The sequence below is a fragment of the Sitophilus oryzae genome, unplaced genomic scaffold (assembly GCF_002938485.1).
Source record: "Sitophilus oryzae breed Bouriz unplaced genomic scaffold, Soryzae_2.0 scaffold_1018_pilon_pilon, whole genome shotgun sequence".
NCBI classification, from domain to species: domain Eukaryota; kingdom Metazoa; phylum Arthropoda; class Insecta; order Coleoptera; family Curculionidae; genus Sitophilus; species Sitophilus oryzae.
This window is the reverse complement of record NW_022145636.1, coordinates 1,374,429-1,383,449: the sequence shown is the minus strand read 5'-3', so window position 1 is coordinate 1,383,449 and position 9,021 is coordinate 1,374,429. Positions and strand designations below refer to the sequence as shown.

The 9,021-nt window shown below is 31.1% G+C and overlaps 1 protein-coding gene across 2 annotated transcripts in view; it reads left to right on the top strand.

Annotated features, from left to right (window-relative positions):
- The first annotated feature begins 4,395 nt into the window (after nt 1-4,395).
- The window catches only part of LOC115874802, a 118,237-nt gene continuing 113,611 nt past the window's right edge, over nt 4,396-9,021 (top strand). For both annotated transcript variants that reach the window (XM_030890102.1, XM_030890092.1), the window contains exon 1: nt 4,396-4,616. The gene's annotated coding sequence lies outside the window, so the exon portion shown is untranslated. The remainder of the gene's footprint in view (nt 4,617-9,021) is intronic.

Sequence of the window (9,021 nt, the reverse complement as noted above, 5' to 3'; positions counted from 1 at the left end):
CGGTTGTGGGGTATAAATTCATTATTAAATAACATTATTATCATCAAAAGAATATATTAAAACCGAATTATAACGAGAAAACTTTCCTGCAGTGAGTCCTTTCGAACTGGATGGCATGTGTCCATCAGCAGTTTACCATTAGCTGAAGAAGTAGGATTTTTCGGTTTTCGGGTATAAATTCATTATTAAATAACACTATTATCATCAAAACAATATATTAAAACCGAATTATAACGAGAAAACTTTCCTGGAGTGAGTCCTTTCGAACAGGATGGCATGTGTCCATCAGCAGTTTACCAATAGCTGAAGAAGTAGGATTCGTCGGTTGTGGGGTATAAATTTATTATTAAATAACATTATTATCATCAAAAGAATATATTAAAACCGAATTATAACAAGAAAACATTCCTGGACTGGGTTCTTTCGATCTGGATGGCATGTGTCCATTAGCAGTTTACCATTAGCTGAAGAAGTAGGATTCTTCGGTTGTAGGGTATAAATTCATTATTAAATAACATTATTATCATCAAAAGAATATATTAAAACCGAATTATAACGAGAAAACTTTCCTGGAGTGAGTCCTTTCGAACAGGATGGCATGTGTCCATCAGAAGTTTACCAATAGCTGAAGAAGTAGGATTCATCAGTTGTGGGGTATAAATTCATTATTAAATAACATTATTATCATCAAAAGAATATATTAAAACCGAATTACAACAAGAAAACATTCCTGGACTGGGTCCTTTCGAACTGGATGGCATGTGTCCATCAGCAGTTTACCATTAGCTGAAGAAGTAGGATTCTTCGGTTGTGGGGTATAAATTCGTTATTAAATAACATTATTATCATCAAAAGAATATATTAAAACCGAATTATAACAAGAAAACATTCCTGGACTGGGTCCTTTCGAACTGGATGGCATGTGTCCATCAGCAGTTTACCATTAGCTGAAGAAGTAGGATTCTTCGATTGTGGGGTATAAATTCGTTATTAAATAACATTATTATCGTCAAAAGAATATATTAAAACCGAATTATAACAAGAAAACATTCCTGGACTGGGTCCTTTCGAACTGGATGGCATGTGTCCATCAGCAGTTTACCATTAGCTGAAGAAGTAGGATTCTTCGGTTGTGGGGTATAAATTCATTATTAAATAACATTATTATCATCAAAACAATATATTAAAACCGAATTATAACGAGAAAACTTTCCTGGAGTGAGTCCTTTCGAACAGGATGGCATGTGTCCATCAGCAGTTTACCAATAGCTGAAGAAGTAGGATTCTTCGGTTGTGAGGTATAAATTCATTATTAAATAACATTATTATCATCAAAAGAATATATTAAAACCGAATTATAACAAGAAAACATTCCTGGACCGGGTCCTTTCGAACTGGATGACATGTGTCCATCAGCAGTTTACCATTAGCTGAAGAAGTGGGATTCTTCGGTTGTGGGGTATAAATTCATTATTAAATAACATTATTATCATCAAAAGAATATATTAAAACCGAATTATAACCAGAAAACTTTCCTGGAGTGAGTCCTTTCGAAAAGGATGGCATGAGTCCATCAGCAGTTTACCAATAGCTGAAGAAGTAGGATTCTTCGGTTGTGGGGTATAAATTCATTATTAAATAACATTATTATCATCAAAAGAATATATTAAAACCGAATTATAACGAGAAAACTTTCCTGGGCTGGGTCCTTTCGAACTGGACGGCATCTGTCCATCAGCAGTTTACCATTAGCTGAAGAAGTAGGATTCTTCGGTTGTGGGGTATAAATTCATTTTTAAAAAACATTCTATTCTTCCAGCGATAGTATTAAAAGTGATTTACAAGTTTAAAAGGTATCTGATAAGTATTTTATTCTTACAACCAGTCTAATGTTAAAAAAAATATTTTAAAAAAATTCAAACACAAATTATTTAAAAAATCAGTTGTTTTTATGACAAATTAACCGCGGTTTCGTGCGATAAAACATCTGTTGGTGCAGAAAAGTAAACACGGACAGACGATACACGTGAAATAGCATTTTCGAATTTCGTACTGATAGTGTGGGTGAGACAGAAATAGTACCAAACACACACGCGCGAGTCATTCTAACAATAAAAGTCTCGGCAGAAAGACAGTATCGTATCCAGGATTAATAATAAAAAAGTATACCTATTTGTTAAAAATTGATAATTTTGTATTAAAAGTATTAAAAAATGTTTTTTTTTTGGTACAAATCTGTAACATTGGTACAAATCTGTAAATTCAATGGTTTGAGTAGTTATATATTGAAGTTATTGTTTATATATGAAGACATGATGGCCTAACTAGCAAACCTGCTTGTAATTCGACTAATATTTATTAAAATTATAAAAAATTGGGCAAGTGCGAGTCGGACTCGCGCACGAAGGGTACCGTGCCATTCATTATCTATACAACATTAGATACTATATTATTATAAACTTTTTTTCCGATTTAGCTGAAATTTTGAATGCGCGTATAAGTAATTTAAAAAAAATGAAGAAACACATTACTAAAAATTGTGTTAATCAATAATAAATATGTAAAAAATAAAAATAAATATGCAAAAATATGTGAAAATTAAAAAAACGATTAAAAAAAAGTCGCCTTGACTAGGATTCGAACCTGCCTTACTACGGCTCCAACGTCATAGCAGCGTAAAGTCCTAACGCTTTAAACCACGCGGCCACCGAGGATTTGAAAGATTCTATGTAAAATTCTTACTTAAAACATAATTTTGTTTGAAAGTACTTTTTTATTTATAAAAATTTATTTAATTCTGTTTTTAGTATTTGTTCTTATAGCGGTAACATTATCTGTAAAAATTTCAACTGTCTAGCTATAACGGTTCATACGATAGACCCTTGTGACAGACGGACAGACGGACGGACAGCTAAGTCGTAGTAATAGGGTTCCCGTTTTTACCCTTTGGGTACGGAACCCTAAGAAACACACTGAAAAAAAGGATCTCTCAGTCGAAATGAATATGACTTTGACCCAAAAGATTGGCGCTTTTCAATAGGGCCAAGAACGACGTTTCTTTGCCCAAAGTATTAACTATCTTTTCATCAGCTTTAAAAAATAACTTTAGAGAATAGAAGAATCTATCTGTCCAAAATATTTCACTCTTGACCCAAAATGAATATGCAAAGAAGTTCTTGCTACAAGAACAATAGTCTCTTTAATTCATGCAAAAATTCTTGATTGAAAAGGGACATTTCTTGATTAAAGAGACACTTTTCTTAAACAAATAGCGAATATTATTGAGTCAACTAAAATTTATTTTGATCTAAGAGAAGTCTGTACTTCATATACAGGCATATTACGAGGTATATTATTTTCTGATAAATTTAGGTTTTCCTGGTCTGCAGTAAGTAAAGTGATATTATTTTCCTCGATAGTAGATATTTCTGCTTCTTCACTCCTTGGTATTTTTTGGGGTGGTTCATCACTCTACAAATTACAAACAAATGTTACATCAAGATTAATCAAAGTAAAGAAAATAAATTATTAAGCTTTGGTCACATTTTGAATTTTTTAATAAGACGACTTGAAATTCTAAAATTTTTGTAATTATTTGCATAAAAAATCGATACCTATATTCTTATTCTATCTATAGTCACACATGCATTATTTAAACAGGTGCATTAGGTAAATGTCTCTTACCTTCAAATATAGCAAATAAATGCTCTAATTTCCATTTTTTCAGAAACCCCTTTAAAGTATCCATATATCCTAAAATTTGTCCATAAAAAATGACAAATGCATGTTAATAACGATCACTAATTTGTTATACGAAATGCGTTTAAAAAGCAAATTATGCAAAATTCCAACTGGAAAATTCCAAGCAACAAAACCCGTGCGCACTATGATGTACGACTGATCGGACTGCCGACTGATTGTATATACCGTCCTTCGTCATCGTCTTTGCGTGTTGTTATTATTTTTCGTCAAAAGAGTATTTAGCTATTGGAAAAATGGCCATGTTTCTTGAATGAAGTACTTCCTAGCGTATTTTTCTTATTATCTTAAAACAAAGTAACTTGCACTTGGTTGAATGAAAATAGATTCAAGAGAAATTTTCGAATTTTTCAAGAGAACCAGTTTTCTTGAGTTAAGAGAGTTTTTCTTCAGGCAAAATATTTTCTTATACGCTAAAATAAATTCTCTTGCCACTAAATTTTTTTTTTCAAGAACGATGACGACTTTAGTTCAAGTCTATCTTTTTAACCAGTGCACTTGAAAAATTGTAGATATATAATTTTACCCAACTAATGGACTTAAAATTTTTCTCCAATCCGGTACTGGGCTACTTCGGGCACTGCCAAAAAATCCCGCAACTGTTTTCATTCCATACCATTGCCAAGAGTCATCACGAACAGCGTAACTATTAAGATTTCGTAAAAATTATTTTTCAAAACTCATCAACCGGTGGTGGCAGTGCGCCATTGTGAAATTTGCCATTGAAAATTCGAGTTTGTAGTCAAAAAAATACCCTTCGGTAATTACTAGGTGTTTGAAACTTGTTATGGAGATCTCAAAGTGCTTTTTTCTATAGTTTTATCGTTTGTATATTATTAAATACGTCAGAGTAGTGGGTAAATATGTTTAAATTATATTTTTAACAATTAATTACTAAAATTAAAGAGTGTGTTAATGCATTAAATAATTAATTTTTTCTAATAAATGTGTAATTTTTGCTTATACGTTTTTTCTTTTTGTTTTTTTTATCCCTCCGTTATACTAAACTCGACTTTATTGGTTCATTTTGGATTTTGAATTCTTAAGCTTCATTCGGAACCTCCCAATTAGTGGAATATATTAGTGGTTTCAATTACACTTTATACTTTTTAGTTTACGATCATTCACAATGTCTAAAAGACACAATTAAAATTAATAGAATATCCTAGCAACCGCTTGAGGTAATCAGTTGTATCCTTAGAGAAAGGCTAATATTTAGCTTATAAAACCGTTGAATAAGAAGACTAAGGAAGGAGCATAATGCTATCCATGTATTCATGCATGGTGGGCGGAAAAGCCACCATAAAAGCTCTCTAGGGTGGGGATCCTTGACAGTTCTGTTTGACGATTCATTTGACACATTTGAATTTGATTTGAAATTTTGCGGATTTGTCAGTCTTTACGGAGCTTATTTTATGTTATTTATTATTTATTCTACTACTGATAGTTGTATAAAGGTAGTAAATCTAGATGGAAATTGTGGCAGAACTTAAATTAACAGTGACACTATCGCGATTTATCGAAAAAGACTCTAAAATAGTTGGTTGTGTAGCGTGCGGTAGATCTCGGCAAAATTGAGTGAAATAATGGAAGAACTTTTCGCTAGTAAGTGACTATATAATATACATACGTGTAGTAAACCGATCATTTATGAAATTCACTTAAATTAACTAAATTATATATTTTTCTTGCATTTTAGCTTTTATTTATTACTTGTCAAAGATTAGATGTCAAAGAATTGAGATACGTTAATTTGACTTACCTACTTCAGTAGCGTATCGGATGTTTGTGTTAATAAATACTTATTATAACTTATCTATTTTTATTAGAATTATATATTTTTATAACAATTTTAATAACTACCAACATTTATTCACAACGTAAAATAAAACAACAAATTATTGAGTCTACCCCACGTCTACCCTACATCATAGTTTTACATTTTTTAAATAAAATTAGAACGACACTGATAAACCGGAATTTAAGTCGGCCATATTTGAGGCCCATCGCGGTGTACCTAATATTTTTGATATGCTCCTTCCTTAGACTTCTTATTCAAAGTATAAAACAATACAAAAGTTTATTTCTAACCACAATTTTACTTTACGGATGATTATCAAACGCCAAAATGACATTTCTCGCAAATTTTGAAGTATAGTCTATCCAACGAGAAGATCCTTGACAGTGATAGATGTGTCTGTCATTTTAATTTCAAAGTAGTTTATTTTATTTTACAAAGAAATAAGTTGGTACAACTGGAACGCATAGCAGGAAATTAATATATTAATTTAAAATTTGACTGACAAGTAACATCAAAATATTGTGAAAAAAACTGTATAAAACTAAAAACATGTAATCGGGTTATTTTATTTAATAAAAAACGGTATGTGTTAATACAAAACAAACAAAAACAAGACACCACATACCAAAAAATATATAAAAGAACTATTTCTTACTTTCAAGCCTTATGAAACTTCCCGCATTTATGATTATATTTATCAATATAACTTATCTACAAATAGAAATTTGTAATATTCCGCAGGAATAAATAAAACAACACAAATAAAACAAACTATTTTATTAATAATAACACTTACCAAATTTTATACCTCACAGGTTGATTAATTAACTTTAATCATAATTTTTTTAAACCAGTACCTTTTGACATTATTTTTCTGCAGTACTAAAATCCATTATTTACCTATCGTGTGATGTCGATATTTTACAGATACTCCAGTTTTTAGTATGTGTTTAGTATGGTCCTTCTACCATATTCGATGCACTTATCTACGACGAGATGGTTTATTGATAGTAACTTTATTGGTGTATCTGTATAAGACCACATTATAAGACTTTCTGCCTGGGCAGCGAGTATTGACCATAAACTGTGCTCTGGGTTCTACAGTTAATTTTCACTCGATTTTTCCTCTACTTGACTTCAAAAGACACAAAACACACGTAATAACACGAATCAAAATGCATCATCTTCCAAAACGCAGGGTATTTGACAAAAGTTGTCACAAAATTATAACCTATAATTTAGCAAGACTTTGACAAACGTCAAAAATCTAAAGGCGAGCTCATACGCATCGGCGTCCGTTTGTCGTTCATCGTTCCGTCAAACCAATAAAATTGAAAATACGATCTGTCATTTTGAAATAAACCAATAAAACTGGTTAAAAACAACAAGTGACGACGCATGACGAATTTATATTTAAAGCCATCCATAGTTAACTTAAAAATTATTAGAAACTTTTTTTAGTAAAATAAATAGATTGGTATGACACGTCATCTGCTTTTCTTCTGTCATCGTCTGTCGAAATCTTACCTGAGAAAAAAAACAGAGTATATAATTAGTGGAAAAGTTAAAAGTTTGATAACTTTTTCGACTAATTCAAAATTCCTACAACTAATTTTGACGTTCTAAGTTCTTACATTCAAATTAAAGAAACATACTTCTAATTGACTTATTGAAACCACTAATTTAAACGACTAATTTATTCTACTAATTGGGAGGTTCTGAATGAAGCTTAAGGCTACTATGAGACTATAAAATTTCTTTGTAAAAGATCTTTTAAAAAGATATTTGATGAAACATTTGACAGTATTAATATACAATATCTTATAAAATTACACATATTACGCTGTCAAATTCTTCATAAAATATCTTTATCCTTAAATAAAATATTTAAAAAAGACATTTGATAGTGTTATAGTGGCTTTATTTTAACCACAATTAATTTTGACGGATGATAATAATCAAAAGTCAAAATGACATTACTAGCAAGTGTAATTAGTGGAAAAAATTAAAAGTTTCGATCGAAAATTACCAGTACTAATTTTGACGCTCTGAATTCTTACATTGGCATTAGAGGAACAAATTTCTACGCTTACTGCAACCACTAATTTATACCACTAATTACGAGGTTCTTAATGAAACTTTATATACTTAAAACTAGTTTTTTTTTCTAAGTGTTAAGGGTCAATCCTATGTCAGAAACACTACGACATGTAAGCTCAATTGTGTTTGTCCCCCCCTGCCTATGTCTCCACCTGATCTCCTACCCCTGTACCCTGCACCAACTTGTGCAGGTCCTTGATAGGATGGGAGCATAGTTCCTTCAATTCTAGTTATGCTTCCCCAAATAGAAAGTATTCATTATGTGCTCTAGCTGTTTCAGGATCTTTATCATGGAGTCTGAAGCAAAGACTTCCTTGATACAAGTTGAGCTTGTTCAGTTATCACTTGACAGCCATATGTCCTGTCAAGGAACCTGTTATAATCCGTATTTTATTCCTGCTCAGTATTAGTATACAGGGTGGTTCGGCAGCATATTCTGCTGGTAAAAATAAGTAAAAAAGTTCATATAAATGTATGTCCGAAAATGGTTAGTTTCAGAGATACAGGGTGTAGAAGTTTCATTTCTATTTCGATTTTTTCCAAATAATTTCTGAAGTAACGTCAATATTTGGATGAAAATTGGTGTCTAGGAGTTTTTTGACATGAGAAATTTGATTTTGATATAAATATGACTCTACTACTGGTAGAGGGCGCCACCTACATGTGTTTTAACTGTTTTGAAGAGTAATAACTTTTGTCCGTACCTGTATGAAAACTACCGAAGAAAAAAATATACATCTCTGTGACTTTTTACGTAAAAAATATCTCTTTGTAAAAATTGCTACGAGCAACCGTTCTGAAGATATTTAGAATGGAAATAGTCAATGCATGTCATTATTGATGAAAAAATAAACACGTTGAGTCGATAGTTATTTCACTGAAATAATAAATTTGGAAAATTTTTTATTTTTTAAATTAATCATAAATTTTTCTGCAAAAAATTATGATAAAACAGTTTCTGTTGAACTTTTGGCACAAAACTTTCAAATTTATGCTCTCAGTCTAATAACTATTTAGTCAACATGTTTAATTTATGTCAATGATGACAGGTATTGATAATTTCGATTCCAAATACCTCGAAAACCAATACAATAGTAGCGATTTTACCAAGAGACATTTTTACGTAAAAACGTCGTAAAATGTATATTTTTTACTCAGTAGTTTTATACAGATACGGAAGAAAAGTTATTACTTTTCAAACCAATTAAAAATATCTAGGTGGCGCCCTCTACTAGTAGGAGTCATATTGACATCAAAATCAAATTTCTCATGTCAAAATACTCCAGACACAAATTTTCATCTAAATATCGAGATTACTTCAGAAATTATTTGGAAAAAATTGAAATAAAAATGAAACTTCT